Consider the following 25885-nt stretch of genomic DNA (forward strand, 5'->3'; position numbering starts at 1 on the left):
GCAATCCCTACTCCTCACATTGACATCAATTGATGGGCATCTCCATAGCCCATTGATTAGCCGCATCGATGTGAGACTTTCTTCCTTTTTGTCTTCTCCACACAACCTCCACCATCATATTATATTCCACCTGTAGTGTTATATCCATGGATCACGCTAATGTATTGCGTGAAAGTTGAAAAGGTTTGAGAACATCAAAAGTATGAAACAATTGCTTGGCTTGTCATCGGGGTTGTATATGATTTGAATACCTGGTGTGGTGAAGATGGATCATAGCCAGACCATATGATTTTGTAGGGATAACTTTCTTTGGCCATGTTATTTTGAAAAGACATGACTGCTTTATTAGTATGCCTGAAGTATTATTATCTTAATGTCAAATGATAGACTACTGCTTTGAATCACTCGTTTCTTAATATTCATGCCATGATTAGATTACATGATCAAGATTATGCTAGGTAGCATTCCACATCAAAAATTATCTTTTTTATCATTTACCTACTCGAGGACGAGCATGAATTAAGCTTGGGGATGCTGATACATCTTCGTCGTATCTATAAATTTTGATTGTTCCATGCTGATACAACTTTCATATACTTTTGGCAACTTTTTATACTATTTTTGGGACTAACATATTGATCTAGTGCCCAGTGCCAGTTCTTGTTTGTTGCATGTTTTTTGTTTCGCAGAAAATCCATATCAAACGGAGTCCAAACGGGATAAACACTTACAGAGATTTTTTGGAATATATGTGATTTTTGGTAAGAAGAATCAATGGGAGACGATGCCTGAGGAGGCCACGAGGCAGGGGGCGCACCCCAGACCCTCATGGACACCCCGTAAGGCAGTTGGTGCCCTTCTTTCGCCGCAAGAAAGCCAATATCTGGATACAAATCGTGTTAAATATTCATCCCATCGGAGTTACGGATCTCCGGGAATATAAGAAACGGTGAAAGGCCAGAATCTGGAACGCAGAAACAGAGAGAGACAGAGAGACAAATCCAATATCGGAGGGGCTCTCGCCCCTCCGCCGCCAGGGAAGCCATGGACCAGGGGTTAAACCCTTCTACCATCTAGGGAGAAGGTCAAGGAAGAAGAAGAAGAAGAAGGGCGGCTCTCTCCCCCTCTCTCCCGGTGGCGCCGGAACGCCACCGGGGCCATCATCGTGTGACGGTGATCTACACCAATACCTCCGTCATCTTCACCAACATCTTCATCGCCCTCCCCCATCTATCTACAGCGGTCCACTCTCCCGCAACCCGCTGTACCCTCTACTTGAACATGATGCTATATACTTCATATTGTTATCCAATGATGTGTTGCCATCCTATGATGTCTGAGTAGATTTTCGTTGTCCTATTGGTAATTGGTGAATTGCTATGATTGGTTTAATTTGCTTATGGTTATGTTGCTATCCTTTGGTGCCCATCATATGAGCGCGCGCGTGGATCGCACCATAGGGTTAGTTGTATGTTGATAGGACTATGTATTGGAGGGCAAGAGTGACAGAAGCTTCAACCTAGCATGGAAATTGATGCATATGGGATTGAAGGGGACCAATATATCTTAATTATATGGTTGGGATTTACCTTAATGAACGTTAGTAGTTGCGGAGGCTTGCTAATAGTTCCAATCATAAGTGCATAGAATTCCAAGTCAGGGATGACATGCTAGTAGTGGCCTCTCCCACATAAAACTTGCTATCGGTCTAGTAAAGTAGCCAATTGCTTAGGGAAAATTTCGCAACTCCTACCACCACTTTTCCACACTCGCTATACTAACTTTATTGCTTCTTTACCTAAAACAGCCCCTAGTTTTTATTTACGTGCTCTTTATATTCTTGCAAACCTATCCCGTTATACCTACAAAGTACTTCTAGTTTTATACTTGTTCTAGGTAAAGCGAACGTCAAGCGTGCGTAGAGTTGTATCGGTGGTATATAAAACTTGAGGGAATATTTGTTCTACCTTTAGCTCCTCGTTGGGTTCGACACTCTTACTTATCGAAAGTGGCTACAATTGATACCCTATACTTGTGGGTTATCAACACCAGGTGGGCTGTAGCGATCCGACCTCAAACGGTCAAATCTCGGTGCATAAGTGTCATCCCTGGATCGGTAATGCTGACACACACATTACTTCGAAGGATTTATAACAGAGTTGCAATCACACACTTATTACATCGAATATCTCATAAAAGAGTACTTATTACAATAATATGGCTTGAGACCATCTAAATACGATAACAGCGGAAGGCTTGGAAGATAAAGTGAGTCCATCAACTCCAACGGCATAGCTGAGTGCACAACAATGACCTAGCGCACCTTACTCTTCATCTGAAAAGTCCGCAACATAATACGTTGCAGCCCGAAAATGGGTCAGCACATGGAATATGCTGGCAATATAACACAGTAGAGCAATTAACAGGTAAATGCTATCACTACATGCATATATGGCTGGTGGAGGCTCTATGGTTAATATGTTTTTGCGAAAAGCCAATTTTTTCCTACAACAAAGGAAAATATTTTGTTTAACTATCATGGTAGTTGATAAACATTGAGAAGGATCCTCCAACTCAATGTCAATTAAGTAGTATTAATAACCCAACAAATTAATTTAGAGTGATGAGATCAATATGACAATCCAAGAACCAGATACTCAAGATGTCCATAACCGGGGACACGGCTAACCATGATTAGTTTGTACACTCCGCAGAGGTTTGCGCACTTTTCGCCACAAGACTCAATCTCCTCCGTTGGATTTCTTGCACTACATGGTGTTTGAGAAACGGATGAACGAGATACAGTCTTTCAGAAGCATTTACTCTTTACTCTGGGTAGACAGTTACACCTACTTTCCCCTACATCTGCTAGACTACCACCGTAAGACATCACACAACATACTCAACTATGCCAGAGCCCATAATGGCTTGTGGCTGCACATGGAAGTTTCTAGCATGAATAATCTTATGATCCCTTTGAGCCTGTGTGGCGAACCATAGGATGATCACGCGGGTACTCTGGGATATCCTAGGACAACATTGGATTCTCCAGGTGCCCGCAACCAATCCACCCAAATGTGCATTTAAATAGCCACCTTAAGTTAACCGTCAATTAATAACTCTCACATCTGTCATGGATAAACTCAACCAATCCATGTCTACAAGCATAGCATAGCAGTATAAGCATAACGTAGAAGTAACTCCCAGGGGTTTGATATAAAAAGGCAATAGGTTCTACCTCATCATATACTTCCCAATACCCACATGTTAAGAGATCCTACTCATGCAATGTTTGACGATTGGAAGTAATGCATAAAATCTGGGTGATAAAGATGTATGATCAAAGTGTTACTTGCCTTGTAGACGATCTGCAAACCCTAGAGACTCGTAGTAGCACGCTTCGCACTCCGGAAATTCTATCGCAAACAAACACTAGCATACATACGAACTCAACAATAGATGCAAGGGTAAAACTCAGATAAGAAAGTCCAAACTGAAAGTTCAACTGAAGAGTTTCAATTTGCAAAAAGGATCAATCGAATCGGAGCTACGAAACTGAAACTACGATCAAAAGAACTTCGAATTCAAATCTACTTGAAACCAAATTTTAATTTGTTAAAACCATGTTCAAGTTGGTTGACTAGAAAGAGGGCTTTGAGACGAAGATTTTGGCATTGGTTTCACTGGATTTCGACGAGCGGTTGAAAAGTTGCGAGGGTTTGAAGATCAGGGGCTAATCTGCGATAAAAGTATTCGGGATAGGTCCCTGGCCGAAAAATAAAATAAAAAGAAAACTCTATCGGACGAACGTCCGCTAACAGAGACTAACGAATGAATTCGTTCGTTATTAGATCTAGAGGAATGAACGTTCGCAAAAAAATAGCTCTAAACCGAAAAAACGAAAAACCGATCTAACCAGCGGAAAACCGAGAAAAACTGAACCACGAAAATAACCGGATCTGGATCTAGATCTAGATCTAGGGTTTACCGGAAAAACCAACGAAAAACCAGGAAAAAAACCGGTCGGCGGCGAACTCCGGCGATGTCGGCGTGGCGGCGGCGGCTTCCGTCGGCGGCACGGATTTCGAGGCGGCATGCGTCACGAGGCGGGCTGGTGGCGGCGGTGGTTTGGAGCTGAGGCGGCCTCGGGCCTTGGCTATATATAGCCTGGGGTGGCCTCGGTCTCCTGGCCTGAGCCGGCTCCTAAGTCGGCGCGCAGCTGGGCCGGCTAGGCTTCGTCCCAGTTCGGTCCGGGAAACATTTTAAAAATTAATAATTCCCCGGAAGAAAATCCTAAATAAATATTAAGAAAAAATTTCTAAAAAATGCCAAAAACAAGTTTCACCGTATAAATAAAATATTTAGAACAAAGTGAACATTTTTCTGGCCTAAAATGCAATTTTGAAAAATGCATATTTTTCTAATTCAAATAAAATAGCAATAAAACATCCAAATAAAATATTTATTTGATTTTAACATTTTTCCTCCATTATTTCTTTTATTTTGGAGAAGTCCTTTTATCTCCTCTCTTTTTTATATTGGAAATATTTCGAAGAGAAAAAAATTAAAACCAAAGTGATCCTCTTTTCAAATTTGAGAAAATTCAAATATGAAAATATTGAAATCCCCAACTCTCTCCGTGGGTCCTTGAGTTGCTTAGGATTTCTAGGATCGCAAACAAGATGCAAATAAAATATGATATGCATATGATGACCTATGTATAACATTCCAAATTGAAAATTTGGGATGTTACAAACCTACCCCCCTTAAGATGAATCTCGCCCTCGAGATTTGGGTTGGCTAGAAAATAAGTGTGGGTGGTCTTCCCGTAGATCTTCCTCTCGTTCCCATGTGGCTTCATCCTCGGTATGGTGGCTCCACTGAATTTTGCAAAACTTGATAACCTTGCTGCCTGTAACTCGGCTGGCAAACTCGAGAATCTTGATGGGTTTCTCCTCATAGGTCAAAACACTATCCAACTGGATTGCTTCCAGGGGCACTGTATCCCTCAGAGGAATATCGGCTATCGGTGTCAAAACCGGTGGATCTCGGGTAGGGGGTCCCGAACTGTGCGTCAAGGCCGGATGGTAACAGGAGGCAGGGAACACGGTGTTTTACCCAGGTTCGGGCCCTCTTGATGGAGGTAAAACCCTATGTCCTGCTTGATTAATATTGATGATATGGGTAGTACAAGAGTAGATCTACCACGAGATCAAGGAGGCTAAACCCTAGAAGCTAGCCTATGGTATGATTGTTCTGCAAAATAAGCTTCCACATATTGCCATAGAGAGAATAATATTAACACAAATCAAATCTGATGACGTATTCCGCAGTGTGATATCACACTACGGCCAAGTCCTTTACTCGAATCGTTTTTACTTTTCCACCTCAACATGTTTTGCGAGGCGGTTTCCTTGGCACGTCTTGTCAAAGCAGAGATCATGTGCCCTTTTACGGGATTCTCATCAATACGGACGTGGGTAACCCTAACCGCGCCATTTACCACGGTGCTTGGGAGGCAAGCGAGTTTTATTAGGCAGGTGGGGACGCACAACCACATCCGCCCATATAAGGGGATAAGGATCCACCTTTTTACCTACGCCTTCTTCCTCCTTTGCCTATCCATCTCCTGCGCACTCGAGCTCCAGCGCCCAAGCCCGCACTTCCCACCTCGACCTTCTCCAGCGATGTCCGGAGCGGGAGGTAAATGGAAGGTCTCCTCCGTCACGGAGGGCGACGTAAAAAAGCTAAGGAAGGCCGGATACTTGTCCAAAGACATTGCGCACCGGCTTCCCGAGGAGGGGCAGCTTCTCCCCACCCCAAGGCCCCATGAGAGGGTAGTATTCCTTCCCCACTTCCTCCGCGGACTGGGTTTTCCACTTCACCCATTCATCCGGGGGCTCATGTTCTACTACGGCCTGGATTTTCACAATCTGGCCCCGAACTTCATCCTCAACATCTCGGCATTTATCGTCATGTGCGAGGCTTTCCTCTGCGTCCACCCCCATTTCGGCCTCTGGCTCAAGACATTCAACATCAAGCCCAAGGTGGTGCGCGGCAACCAGGCGGAGTGCGGAGGCGCCATGGCGGGCAAGATTGCCAACATCCTGTGGTTCGAGGGCTCCTTCGTAGAGACCCTAAAGGGGTGGCAAGCCGGGTGGTTTTACATCACCGAGCCACGCGATCCGAAATGGATCACAGCCCCCGAGTTCCGATCCGGACCCCCCACGCGGCTCATGTCCTGGAAAGAGACGGGCCTATCGTGGGGTAATGAGAAAGAGGTGACCGGACTGAAGACATGCATCCAGTCCCTGGTAAACAAGTCGATCAGGCTTGTAAATGTAGTCCAGGTCATGCTCGTTCGCCGAATCCTCCCGTGTCAACAACGGGACTTTACTTTGTGGGAGTTCGACCCGGCACGGCACCGAACCCTTAACAGGCTCTTCGACACGACGTATGAAGATGTCTAGAAGCCACTAATCAAAGGTGTCGAGGCTCCCGCATCCGCTTCCGAGGACCGCGGATACAGCTCGCAGCGTCACGCTAGCGAGGTAAGCTATTTTCACCTTTTACAGGATGTTCAGCTTTTTTCATAGTTTAACTCTATGCGGGATCTAAACGCCCTTACCTTTGACAGGCTTGGCGGGCAGTATCCGGACCGATTAACTGTTCGGCTCCGCTGCCCGAAGACCCAGCCCCAGCTCTACTAGTGAAGCTGCTGGCTCCGGTGCCTTATGTGGTGCCGGAAAAGAAGGCCAAGAAGAAGAAGACCACGGGGACTCGAAGGAGTACCCGCAACGTGGTGTTGTCGGACTCGTCATCCGACGAGTCCGAGACGCCCTCCTCCCGTGAAAACAAGGAGCAGGAAGAAGAAAACTCTCCCCTCCCAGCGGAGGGAGGAAAGAAAAGGAAGGCCGCCCCAAGGGGGAAGGCCGAAGGGTCCAAGAAGAGGAAAACCCCTCCGCCGGACTACGCCCCTGACGCCGATGAGGATGAAGAGGAGTGGCCAGACAAGGCCAGGCGTCCGGCGAAATCGTAAGTGTTCGGATACCAGAGTAACTCATGATATTCCTTTTGTTGCACAGCCTTCCCTAATGTCGAATATAATCATGCAGCCCGCCCCGGGCCGAACTCAATGAGTCGTCGAGCGGCTCCCTGGATTCATCGGACGTGAACTCAGTTCCGCCTGCTGTCTCCCCCTGCATCGTGGATGACGCCGAAGTGGCGTCACAACGGGCTCCTGGGCAGGAGGAGATGGTCCTGGAGGAGCCGCAAGGCGACCTCCCGGACTCCAGGAGTAAAGGGGACAAGACCCCCCAGGGCTCCAAGTCCGGCTTTGAGCCGGACACCGTGCCGGAATCTTCAACGATTCCGGACCGCGGCAGGCGGACTCCTTCCAAGAGGAGCAAGCCTTCTGAGCCGGCAGCCTCCGTCCAACCGGAGGTGCCGGACAATCTGCTGGAGGTGCTTGAAGGCGCCTCCATCGACGAGGAGCACTGTACTATTATGAGTACGGTGATCCAGAAGGTTCAGTCCGCCAAGAGCGGACTGAGTGAAGCTTGCGCTAGCCTTCTAACAGGCTTCGAGGTAAGTAAAAAATATGTAAAAATATTACCACATAGACAGTAGCCCCTGATGCTCTGTTTGGCGTTCGGAAAGAAAAGCCGAATAGAGGATCTATTAAATTTCACAGGAGTCTAACAATAAAGAGTCAATATGCGTATGCAGGCTTCGCTGCTATCCACCGCCGTACTGATTGAGGAGGTGGGTGTCCTGAAACAGGACCTCGGGCGGACCAAGCAAGAGCTCGGCCTTGCCAAGCGGCAGCTCGAGGAGAAATAAGGTAAGAAATACCTTACTGAAAAGGGTGCCTATAGAGAGGCGTGATTGCAAAAAATAACATGATTGTACTGCTTATTGTAGGGGCCACGACTGAGATGGCGACCCTCAAGCAGGCGCTATCTGAGGCCGAGAAGAAAACGGCCGCGGAGCGCACCCAGCGAGAGAAACTTGGGGCTTAGGTCGGCGAGGTGCAGCAAGAGCTTCAGGCTCTCATGGAAAAACATGAGAGTTTGGAGCTTGAGTCAAAGACCCAGGCGTCCGAGCTCGCGACGGCCCTTGAGACTGCCAAGTCTGCCAAGGCCGAAGCCCAAAAGGCCCTCCAAGAGTTGGAGGAGGTGAAAAAGATAGCAGTGGGTAAGGCATTCTTTATGCAAAGCAGAAATATAAAAGTAAACTACTTGTTACTTACCCGAATCTGGAGCTCTCCAGGGGCATTCGTAGATCTTCCCTGCAGCGTATCCGACGCCGCCGCATTCTACCGAGCTGAAGAGGGCAGCTCGACGGAGAAGGTGTTCTGGTCTCAGTATGCTGAGGCCGGACACCCTGTGCCCTTGAGCGACCAGCTGAAACAGCTGGTCGAGCTCCACAAGGTGGCCGAACAGGCCATGAAGGGCTTCATAGGCCCGGAGAGGCCCTGCCTGGGAGCTACTTCGGGCTGGTGCGGCGGCTGGTGGAGGCCTGTCCAAGGCTCGAGGTCATCAAGCGCTCCGTCTGCATCGAAGGTGCCCGTAGGGCCCTTGCCCGTGCAAAGGGGCACTGGGGTAAGCTAGACGGTGAGAAGCTTGTTAGGGACGGGCCGCCGCCGGGGAAGGAGCATCACAAGCCCGAGAACTACTATAAGGATGTTCTTGCGGGTGCCCGCCTTGTAGCGGATGAGTGTACCAAGGATGTAATTTTTGAATGAACTCGCTCGTGTTTATCCTGTGCGCTGAAAACTTGTTCATATGCGCTAAGAAATGCTTATTGAATTTAAAATATTATTTTCTGTGCGGCCGTTTATCAAAAATTGAGAGATGGCCAGTCGTCGGCTTCTGCCCCCATGCCACTAGTGCTGGGGTGTTCGGTGATAAACCTGAGCGCTCTTTTTCCCATGGTTGGGTCCTTTGAGGGAGGCGCTCAGCACGACGAACTAGGCAATCGGACTATAATGCTTGAACACTCTCACTTAGCCATAGAACTTTATAATTTTAAATTTCGGCGAAGCCCCTAGTTCGGAAGACTGAGTTCGGGGCGCTATCCACGCCTTGGCTGGGGTTATCCAGCTCCTCGCTCGAAGCGGCATAAGTCTTTAGGGACTCGAAAAACCTCTCGAACAACGACCGGTCTCTCGCCTCATCATGACAGTCAGTTTTAGCTTTCTCCACTGAGGTGCTTAACCCAGCTCAACCGGGGCACAATCGCAGTGGTTCTCCTAGTGCTACCTTAGCCGATATAGCGGAACGTAAGGCACCAAAACATAGGAGCCAGGAAAACCCAACTATTTACCCAAATCATGATTCGGAGCCGATGCATATAGTGCTATAAGTTCGGGGTGCCACACTTGTGAAAGTGTACAGACTTCTCACACCATATTAAAGGGTACAGAAGCCCCTGGCGTACTTGTCGTACCACAGTGTACGGGTGCAACATGTCATTAATGAACATATATAAAAGAAAGTAATGCGGAAAATAGACAAAAGCTATGCATTGTTTATAGAGAGGCTATTTATCAAAGCCGAACGATACAAGTAGTGCGATAAGAAAAAAGATATTGGACTATTTAGTATGTCCTGACCAGGGGCAGGCCGCGGAATTGAATTTAAAACAGGTATACCGCTCGTAACAGAGACCACTTGGGAGTTCCATAATGCGGCATGGCTTGTTTGCCTTCCTGGATCTTGCATCGTTTGTGCGGCAATTTCCGAACAGGTCATCCGAAGTATGGAGTCCTGAAAGTAAGAAAAAATTAAAAAAAGAATTCGGCAGCCCCTAGTACGTTTTAAGACGTATTTTGGGCGTGCCGTTATTGTGCCCCTTCCCCTATGCCCATGGTATTTCAAGGGCGTAGTAATGTATGCGAGGTACTAGTTTCGCTATGTCACGAAAGCTGGGGTTGGGGCCGCATTGCTACACTTGCTCAGAGTGTGCCAGGCGGTCCTGCTGTGGGTTACTCCGGGCGCGCTTGGCAGTGTCTGGCTTTTTAATGGTCGGACTGGAGAATTGCCTGAGAAGGCTACTTTGTACCTCCGCTGCGAGAGCCGCCGTATGCTCCTCCGTACGGAGGGAGCGTTCGGTGTTTCCGTTGACCGTAATTACTCCTCAAGGGCCTGGCATCTTGAGCTTGAGATATGCGTAGTGCGGCACCGCATTGAACTTTGCGAATGCAGTTCGTCCGAGTAGGGCGTGATAGCCACTGCGAAACGGGACTATATCGAAGATTAACTCTTTGCTTCAGAAATTGTCCGGGGATCCGAAGACCACGTCAAGTGTTACTGAGCATGTACAGTTGGCTTCTACACCTGGTATAACGCCTTTAAAGGTCGTTTTTGTGGGCTTAATCCTTGAGGGATCTATGCCCATTTTTTGCACTGTATCCTGATAAAGCAGGTTCAGGCTACTGCCGCCGCCCATGAGGACTCTTGTGAGATGAAATCCTTCGATGATTGGGTCGAGAACCAATGCGGCGAAGCCGCCATGACGGATGCTAGTGGGATGGTCCCTTTGATCAAAAGTGATCGGGCAGGAGGACCATGGGTTGAACTTTGGGGCGACTGGCTCTATCGCGTATACGTCCCGTAGCACACGCTTCTGCTCCCGCTTGGGAATGTGGGTTGCGTATATCATGTTCACCGTCCGCACTTGTGGGGGAAAACCTTTCTGTCCATTGTTGTTCGGCGGCTTGGGCTCCTCGTCGTCGCTGTTCAGCCCCTTGTTTCTGTTTTCGGCCCTTAACTTGCCTGCCTGCTTGAACACCCAACAATCCCTGTTAGTGTGATTGGCTGTCCTTTCGGGGGTGCCATGTATCTGGCACAAGCGATCGAGTATTCGGTCCAAACGGGACGGGCCCTGAGTATTCATTTTGAATGGCTTTTTCCGCTGACCGGATTTATAGCCTTTGAATCCGGCATTGACTGCCGTATCTTCATTGCTGCCACTGTTAACGCAGTGTTTTTGCTTATTCCGACGTGTCCTGCCACTTTTGTCCTTGGTGTCCGAATTACCAGGGTTCTTCGATAAGTTGTTACTGCGAGCTAGCCAGCTGTCTTCTCCCGCGCAAAAGCGGGTCATGAGTGTCGTGAGGGCTGCCATGGATTTCGGCTTTTCCTGTCCCAGGTGCCGGGCAAGCCACTCGTCGCGGATGTTATGCTTGAAGGCTGCTAGGGCCTCTGCGTCCGGACAGTCGACTATCTGGTTTTTCTTTGTTAGGAACCATGTCCAGAATTGTCTGGCCGATTCTTCTGGCTGCTGAATTATGTGGCTTAAGTCGTCGGCATCCGACGGTCGCACATAAGTGCCCTGGAAGTTGTCGAGGAATGCGGCTTCCAGGTCCTCCCAAGAACCGATTGAGTCTGCTGGCAAGCTGTTAAGCCAATGCCGGGCCGGTCTTTTAAGTTTGAGTGGGAGGTATTTGATGGCGTGTAGATCATCGCCGCGTGCCATGTGGATGTGAAGGAGATAATCCTCGATCCATACCGCCGGGTCTGTTGTGCCATCGTATGATTCGATGTTTACGAGTTTGAAACCCTCTGGGATTTTATGATCCATTACTTCATTCGTGAAGCATAGCGGGTGTGCGGCGCCTCTATACTGGGCTATATCACGACGCAGCTCGGAAGAGCTATGTCTGTTGTGTTTGGCCCGGCCGGATTTGTTGTATCTGGAGTGAAGATCATTGTCACGTGCCGTAGGGCGCCTGCGCGATTCGTAGATCGATATTGTTTGTCTTGCCTTATCCTCCAGTGTGTCTCGCAGGTCGGGTGCATTTTCCCATTCCTTAGTTGAGCGGCGTCGGGGCATGGCTTGGGTGGAGGGCCGACAGGCCTCTCTGTCGCGGCCACGAGGTGGCCGGTCTGCCATGTCATGCGCTGGTGATGTAGGTGCTTCCTCCTTTGATCGGGGTAGCGGCATGCGCTTCGGGTAACTCTTGGAGGGGCGTTCGAGTTCATACTCTTCGGCCGCAAGGTCTTCAGTCCATCTGTTAGCTAGTAATTCTTGGGCAGCTCTAAGTTGTTGCTGCTTTTTCTTGAGGCTGCTTGCCGTGGCTAAAAGCCTGTGTTTAAAACGTTCTTGTTCGGCGGGTCTGATGGTATGACGAATTCGTCGTCATCGAGGCTAGCCTCGTCTTCGGAGGGAGGCTTATAGTTATCATCCTCGACCTCTCGGTCTACCACTCTTTCATGAGGGCTGGTTTCTCCATCTTCCTGTGCCGAATTTTGCTGAGGTGGATGTTCTTCGGCGCTATCCGGGGTAGTATTATCTCCCGTGCCGGAATCACCGTTTTTGCTTTGGCGGGATTTAGAGCGGCGCCGCTGACGCCGGCGCTTTTGCTGTTTCTTGGGGGCGTCATCCCCCACTGTTCCATCGCCATCTCCATCTTTTGGAGTATCCACCATATATATGTCATATGACGAGGTGGCCTTCCAGTGCCCTACAGGTGCTGGTTCTTGTTCGTCTCCTGCATCGTCGTCCATGCCGTCGATGTCTTCGGAGTCGAAGTCAAGCATGTCGGTTAAGTCGTCGACAGTGGCTACGAAGTGGGTGGTGGGTGGGCTTTGAATTTTTTCGTCATCCGTATCCCAACCTTGCTGACCGTAGGCCGGCTAGGGCTCTCCTGATAAAGAGAGAGACTTCAGAGAATTCAGGATGTCGCCGAAGGGCGAGTGCTGAAAGATGTCCGCGGGGGTGAACTCCATGATCGGCGCCCAATCGGATTCGATCGGCAGGGGCGCGGGGGGCTCGGAGCTTGGAGAGGAATCCGGCTCCTCGGAGTCACGGGCCATGCGGAGTGCGGGGCTGGAGTTCGGCTCAATCGCCTCTGAGATCGCAACCCCTGAGACAGCGTCCAACCGCTGATCCTCGATCGGCGCAATAAGCTTCGAATTAAGGGTCAGAAGCCGTGCGTGTGCGGCCTCCAAGGCACTGTTTGGTGGCAGAGCTATATCATGCCCATCGAGACAGTGCGGCGCGCTTGGCTGTGGCTTGAATCCGTCGAAGATCAAGTCCCCGCGGATGTCAGCCATGTAGTTTAGGCTTCCAAACCTGACCTGATGGCCAGGGGCGTAGCTTTCGATCTGCTCAAGGTGGCCAAGCGAATTGGCCCGCAGTGCGAAGCCGCCGAAGACGAAGATCTGTCCGGGGAGAAAAATCTCACCATGGGCTGCATCGTTGTTGATGATCGAAGGAGCCATCGGGCCTAAAGGTGACGACACAGAGGAACTCTCAATGAAAGCACCAATGTCGGTGTCAAAACCGGCGGATCTCGGGTAGGGGGTCCCGAACTGTGCGTCAAGGCCGGATGGTAATAGGAGGCAGGGAACACGATGTTGTACCCAGGTTCGGGCCCTCTTGATGGAGGTAAAACCCTACGTCCTGCTTGATTAATATTGATGATATGGGTAGTACAAGAGTAGATCTACCACGAGATCAAGGAGGCTAAACCCTAGAAGCTAGCCTATGGTATGATTGTTGTGTATGGAGTTTGATTGCCTACGGACTACAACCCTTCGGTTTATATAGACACCGGATAGGGTAAGGGTTACATAAAGTCGGTTACAATGGTAGGAGATCTTGAATATCCGCATCGCCAAGCTTGCCTTCCACGCCAAGGAAAGTCCCATCCGGACACGGGACGAAGTCTTCAATCTTGTATCTTCATAGTCCAGGAGTCCGGCTGAAGGTATAGTCCGGCTATCCGAACACCCCCTAATCCAGGACTCCCTCATCGGCCATCTCTACATGGAACTTCTTCAACTGGGAAACGTGAAACACATCATGAACTCCTGAAAATCCTTTGGGTAACTCCAACTTGTAGGCAACTTCTCGCATGCGTCCCAAAACTCGATATGGTCCTACAAATCTCGGGGCTATCTTTCCCTTAACTCCAAAACGTTTAACTCCTTGGAGAGGTGACACACGAAGATATGCTCTATCTCCGATTTCATAGACTACCTCCTTGCGTTTTGAATCTTCGTAACTCTTCTACCTAGACTGGGCTACCTTTAGTCTGTCGCGAATCAACTTAACCTTCTCTTCGGATTCTTTGATCAAATCCGGTCCAAACAACTGACGGTCTCCAACTTCATCCCACATCAACGGTGTCCTGCACCTCCTTCCATACAAGGCTTCGAAAGGCGCCATCTTCAGACTAGCCTGATAATTGTTGTTGTATGAGAACTCGGTGTAAGGCAAATTATCATCCCAACTAGATCCATAATCTAGCGCACAAGCTCTCAACATGTCCTCCAAAATCTGATTGACTCTCTTGGTCTGTCCATCTGTCTGCGGATGAAAGGATGTGATGACCCACAAGTGTAGGGGGTCAATCGTAGCCTTTTCGATAAGTAAGAGTATCGAAATCAACGAGGAGCAGAAGGAAATGATAAGCGATTTTCAGCAAGGTATTCTCTGCAAGCACTAAAATTATCGGTAACAGGTAGTTTTGTGATAAAGTAATTTGTAACGGGTAGCAAGTAATAAAAGTAAATAAGGTGAAGCAAGATGGCCCAATCCTTTTTGTAGCAAAGGACAAGCCTGGAAAAACTCTTATACAAAGGAAAGCGCTCCCAAGGACACATGGGAAATATCGTCAAGCAAGTTTTCATCACGTTCATATGATTCGTCTTGGGTACTTTGATAATTTCATATGTGGGTGGACCGGTGCTTGGGTATTGTCCTTCCTTGGACAAGCATCCCACTTATGATTAACCCCTATTGCAAGCATCTGCAACTACAACAAAAGTATTAAGCTAAACCTAACCATAGGATGAAACATATGGATCCAAATCAGCCCCTTACGAAGCAATGCATAAACTAGGGTTTAAGCTTCTGTCACTCTAGCAACCCATCATCTACTTATTACTTCCCAATGCCTCCCTCTAGGCCCAAACAATGGCGAAGTGTCACTTAGTCGATGTTCACATGACACCACTAGAGGGATGACAACATATATCTCATCAAAATATCGAACGAATACCAAATTCACATGACTACTTATAGCAAGACTTCTCCCATGTCCTCAGGAACAAACGTAACTACTCACAAAGCATATTCATGTTCATAATCAAAGGGGTATTAATATGCATAATGGATCTGAACATATGATCTTCCACCAAGTAAACCAACTAGCATCAACTACAAGGAGTAATCAACACTACTAGCAACCCATAGGTACCAATCTGAGGTTTGGATACAAAGATTGGATACAAGAGATGAACTAGGGTTTGAGATGAGATGGTGCTGGTGAAGACGTTGATGGATATTGACCCCCTCCCGATGACAGGATCGTTGGTGATGACGATGGTGATGATTTCCCCCTCCCAGAGGGAAGTTTCCCTAGAAGAATAGCTCCGCCGGAGCCCTAGATTGGATCCGCTAAGGTTCCACCTCGTGGCGGCGGAGTTTCGTCCCGTGAGCTTGCTTATGATTTTTTTTCCTCGATGAAAGACTCCATATAGCCAAAGATGGGCATTGGAGGGCCACCAAGGGGCCAACGAGGCAGGGGGCGTGCCCAGGGGGGTAGGGCGCGCCCCCCACCCTCATGGACGGTGGGTGGCCCCCCTCTGGTACTTCTTTCGCCCAATATTTTTATATATTCTGAAAATAATTCCCGTAGAGTTTCAGGACTTTTGGAGATGTGCAGAATAGGTCTCTAATATTTGCTCCTTTTCCAGCCCAGAATTCCAGCTGCCAGCATTCCCCCACTTCAAGTAAACCTTGTAAAATAAGAGAGAAAAGGCATAAGTATTGTGACATAATGTGTAATAACAACCCATAATGCAATAAATATCAATATAAAATCATGATGCAAAATGGACGTATCAACTCCCCCAAGCTTAGACCTAGCTTGTCCTCAAGCGAAAGCCGAAATCGAAAAATATGTCCACATGTTTAGAGATAGAGGTGTCGATAAAATAAAATACGGATATGAGGGCATCATGATCATTCTTAGAACAACATATATATATATATATTGTCATATGATATCTTATGCTAAAGTAACAATTCATTCACATACTCAAGTATGAATCAGAAACTTCATTGAAAACTAACAAACTATAATCTCGGTCATTGAAGCAATTGCAATTTATCATAACATCTGAAAGAGTCAATAAGAGCTTTTAACAATTCCACATACTCAACCATCATTTAGTCTTTCACAATTGCTAACACTCAAGCGATATTTATGGTTATGAAGTTTTAATCGGACACAGAGAAAGATAAGGGCTTATAGTTTTTCCTCCCAACTTTTTACCTCAAGGGTAATGTCAACAATAATAGTTCATGAAAACTCACATCCAATTAGCTATATATACCTCGATCTTTCCAACACATTATGCTTGTCAAAGGATAAAATGTAAAAGGGAAAGGTGAAGATCACCGTGAATCTTGCATGAAGTATAAGACAAGCATAAAAGATAGGCCCTTCACAAAGGAAAGCAGAGGCTGTCATGTGCTTTTATGGTTGGATGCACAAAATCTTAATGCAAAAGAACGTCACTTTACATTGCCACTTGTGATATGGACCTTTATTATGCAGTCCGTCGCTTTTATTTCTTCCACATCACAAGATCGTATAAAGCTTATTTTCTCCACACCAATAAATCATACAAATTTAGAGAGCAATTTTTATTGCTTGCAACGATGACAACTTACTTGAAGGATCTTACTCAATCCATAGGTAGATATGGTGGACTCTCATGGAAAAACTGGGTTTAAAGATATTTGGAAGCACAAGTAGTATCTCTACTTGGTGCAAAGAATTTGGCTAGCATGAGAGGGAAAGGCAAGCTCAACATGTTGGAAGATCCATGACAATATAATTTATCTTAGATGCAAGAAAACATAACCCATTACGTTGTCTTCCTTGTCCAATGTCAACTCTTTAGCATATCATACTTTAATGAGTTCTCACAATCATAAAAGATGTCCAATATGGTATATTTATATGTGAAAACCTCTCTTTCTTTATTACTTCCTATTAATTGCAACGATGACCAAAACTATGTTTGTCAACTCTCAACAACTTTTATTCATCATACTCTTTATATGTGAAGTCATTACTCTCCATAAGATCCATATGATCTCTTTATTTCTTTTTATTTCTTTTTCTTTTATTCTATTCCCTCAAGATCATAGCAAAATAATCAAGCCCTTGACTCAACACTAATCTTTATTATATATAGCTCACGGACTCGATTACATAGAAGGATCATAAAGAAAAACTCACAACTAGATCATACTAAAACTTTATTCTACTAGATCAAGAGATTATCAAAAGCATCGAACTAAGAAAAATGGTGAAGATAAAAGTGATGGTGATACGATACCGGGGCACTCCCCCAAGCTTGGCAGTTGCCAAGGGGAGTGCCCATACCCGATGCTTGGTTCTTCTTTGTTGGTGAAGAAGGTGTTGGCGATGATGGATAGTCGCACATCGAGTGTAGGAGATCCTCCAATTTGCGGATGATGCCCTTGAGTGCGATGATATTCTCCTTCAACAAAATATTTTCACTTGTGAGATACTTGTTTTGAATGCGAGCTAACTCAATCATCTTGAAAGCTTCAATCTCCGTTGGGGTAAACAGATTGTGGTGAGGTTGAAGGATGTCTTCTTCTGCTACTGCCGGAACTTGATCCCCCATGGCCTTCTTGATCCCATCATCCTTGTTGATCTCTCCGGGTTCTTCTCTCTTCAGCTCTATCTTCATTAGCCAAGCATCGTTGCCCACATTGTTGGAGGAGGAGGGAGACGACATGATGCCTGGCCTTGACAACCCTGGCAGAAAACAACTCAAAACAAAAACAGGAGATATTTGCGTGATACGATGGTCAAAGCCTTTGGGAGATTATATAGTGAATTTTTACCGACCAAAAGAAGTATCGTGCAAGATAACGGAGTCCGGAGAGCACACGAGGTGCCCACGAGGCAGGGGGCGCGCCTAGGGGGTAGGGCGCGCCCTCCACCCTCGTGGAAACCTCGTGTCCTTCCCGGGCCACTTCTTATTTTCCTATTTTCTTAAATATTCCAAAACGAAGAAAAATTGCTATTAGAACTATTTTGGAGTCGACTTACTTACCGTACCACGTACCTATTCCTTTTCGGAGTCTGAAACATTCTGGAAAGTGTCCCTTATGTATTCCTCCGGGGTTACGGTTTCAATAACATCAGTTTCAACATTTATAGGATTACCTGAGATATAATGTTTGATTCTTTGACCGTTCACCAGCCTCGGATTTGTGCCTTCGAAGTTGTTGATTTTTATGGCACCGGAACAGCAGACCTCCTCGATGATGTAAGGACCTTCCCATTTAGAGAGGAGTTTGCCTGCAAAAAATCTTAAACGAGAGTTGTATAACAATACATAATCACCTACATTAAACTCACATTTTTGTATCCTTTTATCATGCCATCTTTTAACTTTTTCTTTAAATAGTTTGGCATTCTCATAAGCCTGGGTTCTCCATTCATCAAGTGAGCTAATGTCAAAAGGCCTCTTCTCACCGGCAAGTTTGAAGTCATAGTTGAGCTCTTTAATAGCCCAATATGCCTTATGTTCTAGTTCAAGAGGTAAGTGGCATGCTTTACCGTAAATCATTTTATATGGAGACATACCCATAGGATTTTCCTATCCAGTTCTATAGGCCCATAATGCATCATCAAGTTTCTTGGACCAATTCTTTCTAGATCTATTAACGGTATTTTTCAAAATTAATTTAAGCTCTCTATTTCTCAATTCTACTTGACCACTAGACTGTGGATGATATGGAGATGCAATTCTATGATTAACATCATACTTAGCAAGCATTTTACGAAAAGCACCATGAATGAAATGTGAACCACCACCAGACATTAAGTATCTAGGGACTCCAAACCTCGGAAAAATAACTTCTTTAAGCATCTTAATAGATGTGATATGACCATCACTACTAGTTGGAATAGCTTCTACCCACTTAGTAACGTAATCAACAGCAACTAAAATATGTGTATACCCATTAGAGGAAGGAAAAGGTCCCATATAATAAAAGCCCCAAACATCCAATGGTTCGATAACAAGTGAATAATTCAAAGGCATTTCTTGACGTCTACTAATGTTACCAATTCTCTGACATTCATCACAAGACAAAATAAACTTACGGGCATCCTTGAAGAGATTAGGCCAATAAAAACCGGATTGCAATACCTTATGTGCAGTTCTATCTCCAGCATGGTGTCCTCCATAAGCCTCGGAGTGGCACTTGCGTAGGATATGTTCCTGTTCATGCTCATGTACACAATGTCTAATAACACCACCTACAACTTCTTTATAAAGATGTGGGTCATCCCAGAAGTAGTGTCTTAAATCATAGAAGAACTTTTTCTTTTACTGGTATGTGAAACTAGGTGGTATAAACTTAGCAACAATATAATTAGCATAATCAGCATACCATGGAGCAGTACGAGAGGCATTTATGCTAGCTAATTGTTCATCAGGAAAGCTATCATCAATAGGTAGTGGGTCATCAAGAACATTCTCTAACCTAGACAAGTTGTCTGCAACGGGGTTCTCATCTCCCTTTCTATCAATAATATGCAAATCAAATTCTTGAAGCAAGAGAACCCATCTAATAACTCTAGGTTTAGCATCTTTCTTTTCCATAAGATATTTAATAGCAGCATGATTAGTGTGAACAGTTACTTTAGAATCAATAATGTAAGGTCTGAACTTATCACAAGCAAATACGATTGCTAAAAATTCTTTCTCAGTAGTAGCATAATTTCTTTGAGCACTGTCTAGAGTTTTACTAGCATGTTGAATAACATTTAATTTCTTATCAACTCTTTGTCCTAGAATAGCCCCTACAGCATAATCACTAGCATCACACATAATTTCAAATGGTAAATTCCAATCAGGAGGTTCAGCAATAGGTGCAGAAACCAAAGCTTTCGTAAGTATTTCAAATGCTTCTACACAATCATCATCAAAGACAAAAGGGACATCTTTTTGTAAGAGATTAGTCAGAGGCCTAGAAATTTTAGAGAAGTCCTTAATGAACCTCCTATAAAAACCGGCATGACCAAGGAAACTTCTTATACCTTTAATGTCCTTAGGGCACGGCATCTTTTCAATAGCATCAACTTTAGCTTTATCAACTTCAATACCTCTTTCAGAAATTTTATGCCCCAAGACAATACCTTAATTAACCATAAAGTGGCACTTTTCCCAATTCAAGACAAGATTAGTTTCTTCACATCTCTGCAAAACTCGATCAAGGTTGCTTAAGCAATCATCAAAAGAAGTTCCCTAAACAGAGAAATTATCCATGAATACCTCAACAATCTTTTCGCAAAAGTCAGAGAATATAGCAGTCATACATCTTTGAAAAGTAGCAGGTGCATTACATAAACCAAAAGGCATACGTCTATAAGCAAAGGTACCGAAAAGGGCAAGTGAAAGTTGTCTTTTCTTGATCCTCTTTTGACACAGGTATTTGAGAGAAACCAGAATAACCATCTAGGAAGCAAAAAATGTGTATGTTTGGATAATCTTTCTAGCATTTTATCAATAAAAGGTAACGAGTAATGATCCTTTTTAGTAGCTTCATTTAATTTGTGGAAATCAATTACCATTCTATAACATGTAACAATTCTTTGTGGGATCAATTCATCTTTATCATTAGGAACAACAGTAATACCTCCCTTCTTAGGGACACAATGGACAGGACTTACCCACTGACTATCAGCAACGTGATAAATTATACATGCCTCTAGAAGCTTTAGTATTTCTTTTCTTACCACTTCTTTCATCTTAGGATTTAACCTTCGTTGGTGATCAACAACTGGTTTCGCGTCTTTCTCCAATTTTATTTTGTGCTGGCATAGAGTGGGACTAATGCCCTTAATATCATCAAGAGTATATCCAATAGCAGCACGGTGCTTCTTCAGAGTTTTCAATAATTTCTTTTCTTCATGCTATGAAAGATTAGCACTAATAATAACAGGATATATCTCTTTCTCATCAAGATAAGCATATTTAAGAGTATTAGGTAAAGGTTTAAGCTCAAACATAGGATCACCCTTAGGTGGAGGAGGATCCCCTAGGATTTCAATAGGCAAGTTGTGCTTCAAAATAGGTCCCTGTTTAAAGAATACTTCATCTATTTCCCTTCTTTCATTCATAAACATATCATTTTCATGATCTAGCAAATATTGTTCTAAAGGATCACTAGGAGGCACGGCAATAGAAGCAAGACCAATAATTTCATCTTTACTAGGCAATTCTTTATCATGGGGTTGTCTATGAAATTTAGCAAAATTAAACTCATGAGACATGTCCCCTAAACCAACAGAACCAATATCCTTATTGCAGTCTATCTTAGCATTAACAATATTGAAGAAGGGTCTACCAAATATAATGGGACAAAATTCATCTTGTGGGGAACCAAGAACAAGAAAATCAGCAGGATATTTAACTTCCCCACACAAGACTTCAACATCTCTAACAGTCCCAACCGGTGAAATAGTATCTCTATTGGCAAGCTTAATAGTAACATCAATCTCTTCTATCTCAGCAGGTGCAATATCATGCATAATTTCTTTGTATAAGGAATGAGGTATTGCACTTGCACTAGCACCCATATCACATAAGCCATGATAGCAATGATCTCCTATTTTAACAGAAATAACAGGCATGCCTACAACAGGTCTATGTTTATTTTTAGTATCAGGTCTAGCAATTCTAGCAGATTCATTGCAGAAGTAAATAACATGACCATCAATATTATCGACTAAGAGATCTTTAACCATAGCAACACTAGGTTCAACTTTAATTTGCTCAGTGGGTTTAGATGTCTTAATATTACTTTTGTTAACCATAGTTGAAGCTTTAGCATGATCCTTTATTCTAACCGGGAAAGGTGGTTTCTCAATATAAGCAGTAGGAACAACAAGATCATTATAATTGATAGTCTTTTCTTCAACTTTAATAGGTGCAAATACTTTTACTTGAATGGGAGGATTATATTTAAACCACTTCTCCTTAGGGAGATCAACATGAGTAGCGAAGGATTCATAGAAAGAAGCTACTATCTCAGAGTCAAGTCCATATTTAGTGCTAAATTCACGGAAAGCATCGGTATCCATAAAAGATTTAACACAATCAAACTTAGGTGTTATACCTGACTCCTTACCTTCATTGAGGTCCCAATCTTTAGAGTTGCGTTTAATTCTCTCCAATAAATCCCATTTGAATTCAATAGTCTTGATCATAAAAGAACCAGTACAAGAAGTATCGAGCATGGAGTGATTACTGAGAGAAAGGCGAGCATAAAATTTTTGAATAATCATTTCTTTTGAGAGCTCATGATTGGGGCATGAATATAACATTGACTTAAGCCTCCCCCAAGCTTGAGAGATGCTTTGTCCTTCGTGAGGCCAAAAATTATATATATATAATTATGATCATGATGAACAAGATGCATAGGATAAAACTTCTGATGAAATTCCAATTTCAATCATTGGTAGTTCCATGATCCAATATCATCACATAGCCTAAACCATGTCTATGCATCTCCCTTCAAAGATAAAGGGAAGATCTTCTTCTTGATAACATCCTCGGGCATACCTGCAAGCTTAAATAATCCACAAACTTCATCCACATAGATTAGGTGCAAATCGGGATGTAATGTTCCGTCACCTGTGAAAGGATTAGCTAGCACTTTCTCTATCATACCCAAAGGAATTTCAAAGTAAACATTTTCAGTAGGTTCAGTAGGTTGAGGAGCAACTCTTTGCTCTACTGGTCGGGGTGAAGATACCCCGAACAGGCCCCTCAAAGGATTATGTTCCATAGTAACAAGTGACATTAAATTTTAGCATGCTATATAAATTTTTCCTTACCAAAGGCGCTTCATTCCCCGGCAACGGCGCCAAAAAAGAGTCTTGATGACCCACAAGTGTAGGGGATCTATCGTAGCCTTTTCGATAAGTAAGAGTGTCGAACCCAACGAGGAGCAGAAGGAAATGATAAGCGGCTTTCAGCAAGGTATTCTCTGCAAGCACTGAAATTATCGGTAACAGGTAGTTTTGTGATAAGGTAATTTGTAACAGGTAGCAAGTAATAAAAGTAAATAAGGTGCAGCAAGATGGCCCAATCCTTTTTGTAGCAAAGGACAAGCCTGGACAAACTCTTATATAAAGGAAAGCGCTCCCGAGGACACATGGAAATTATCGTCAAGCTAGTTTTCATCACGTTCATATAATTCGTGTTCGGTACTTTGATAATTTGATATGTGGGTGGACCAGTGCTTGGGTACTATCCTTCCTTGGAAAAGTATCCCACTTCTGATTAACCCCTATTGCAAGCATCTGCAACTACAACAAAAGTATTAAGGTAAACCTAACCATAGCATGAAACATATGGATCCAAATCAGCCCCTTACGAAGCAACACATAAACTATGGTTTAAGCTTCCGTCACTCTAGCAACCCATCATCTACTTATTACTTCCCAATGCCTCCCTCTAGGCCCAAAAAATGGTGAAGTGTCATGAAGTCGATGTTCACATGACACCACTAGAGGGATGGCAACATACATCTCATCAAAACATCGAACGAATACCAAATTCACATGACTACTTATAGCAAGACTTCTCCCTTGTCCTCGGGAACAAACGTAACTACTCACAAAGCATATTCATGTTCACAATCAGAGGGGTATTAATATGCATAATGGATCTGAACATATGATCTTCCACCAAGTAAACCAACTAGCATCAACTACAAGGAGTAATCAACACTACTAGCAACCCACAGGAACCAATCTGAGGTTTGGATACAAAAATTGGATACAAGAGATGAACTAGGGTTTGAGATGAGATGGTTCTGGTGAAGATGTTGATGGAGATTGACCCCCTCCCAGTGAAAGGATTGTTGGTGATGATTTCCCCCTCCCGGAGGGAAGTTTCCTCGGCAGAACAGCTCCGCCTGAGCCCTAGATTGGATCTGCCAAGGTTCCACCTCGTGGCGGCGAAGTTTTGTCCCGTGAGCTTGCTTATGATTTTTTCCTCAACGAAAGACTCCATATAGCCAAAGATGGGCATAGGAGGGCCACCAGGGGGCCCACGAGGCAGGGGCGCGTCCCAACCCTCGTGGATGGTGGGTGGCCCCCTCCGGTACTTATTTCGCCCAATATTTTTTATATATTCTGAAAATAATTCCCGTGGAGTTTCAAGACTTTTGGAGATGTGCAGAATAGGTCTCTAATATTTTCTCCTTTTCCAGCCCAGAATTCCAGCTGCCGGCATTCCCCCTATTCAAGTAAACCTTGTAAAATAAGAGAGAAAAGGCATAAGTATTGTGACATAATGTGTAATAACAGCCCATAATGCAATAAATATTGATATAAAAGCATGATGCAAAATGGACGTATCAGGATGTACTAAACTCTAGCCTAGTACCCAAAGTCTGGTGCAGTTGATTCCAAAACTTCGAGGTAAACTGTGTTCCTCTATCTGATAGGATGGTCCTCGGAACTCCATGCAGACATACGATCCTGGTCATATATATCTTGGCCAACTTCGCACTCGTATAGGTGGTTTTTACTGGGATAAAGTGAGCCACTTTGGCCAAATGATCTACTACAACCCATATAGAATCATATCCCGGTCGGGTCCTGGGTAATCCGATGATGAAATCCATGCCAAGCTTGTCCCACTTCCATTCGGGTATCGGCATAGGCTGCAGTAATCCTACTGGTTTCTGATGTTCTGCCTTCACTCTCTCACATACATCACATACTGCTACATACTCTGCAATATCCTTCTTCATACCTGTCCACCAGAAATGCTCCTTCAAATCCAAATACATTTTGGTGTTTCCTGGGTGAATCGAGTATGGCTAGTCATGAGCTTCCTGTAGTATTAACTTCCTAATTTCTGCATTATTGGGTACATATACTCGGTCCTCAAACCATAAAGTGTCGTGCTCATCCTCATGAAAACCTTTGGCTTTTCCTTTGCTCATCTTCTCCTTTATCTCAACAATCTCCTTATCCTCCTTCTGAGCTTCTCGAATCTTTCCCAATAGCGTTGACTGAACCTCCATTGCTACGACAAAACCTCGTGGAACTATCAGCAAATGATGCTCCCTGGGGTCTTCGACTAACTCCTTGGGTAATCCTCCCCTTATGAGGGTATTGTCATAACTCTTCCGGCTCAAAGCATCTGCTACGACATTGGCCTTCCATGGATGATAGTGTAGCTTCATATCATAATCCTTTGTAAGCTCCATCCATCTCCTTTGTCTGAGATTCAGGTCCTTCCGCGTGAAAATGTACTTCAAACTCTTGTGATCCGTGTACACATCACAACGGTTTCCAATAAGAAAATGTCTCCAGGTCTTGAGTGCATGAACTACAGCTGCTAACTCCAAATCATGCGTGGCATAATTCAATTCATGCGGTCGAAGCTGTTGTGAGGCATATGAAACAACTCTTTCGTCTTGCATAAGTACACCTCCAAGTCCTAAGCGAGAAGCATCACAATACACTTGGAAATCCTTGCGTATATCTAGCAAAATCTACACTGGGGCTGTAACCAAACATTTCTTCAACTCCTGAAAACTTACCTCACATTCATCTGTCCATTTGAACTTAGTGTCCTTCTTCAACAACTCCGTCATAGGTTTCGCAATCTTGGAGAAATTCTCAATGAATCTCCGGTAGTATCCCGTGAGTCCAAGAAAATTGTGGATCTCCCCTACTGAGGTGGGTGCTAGCCAATCAGTGATTGCCTGAACCTTGGTAGGGTCTACTACTATACCCTCTCGTGATACAACATGTCCAAGCAATCCAACTTCATTCAACCAAAAC

This window comes from Triticum urartu, chromosome 3A, assembly GCF_056163025.1.
Source record: "Triticum urartu cultivar PI428250 chromosome 3A, HENAU_Tu73, whole genome shotgun sequence".
Lineage (NCBI taxonomy): Eukaryota > Viridiplantae > Streptophyta > Magnoliopsida > Poales > Poaceae > Triticum > Triticum urartu.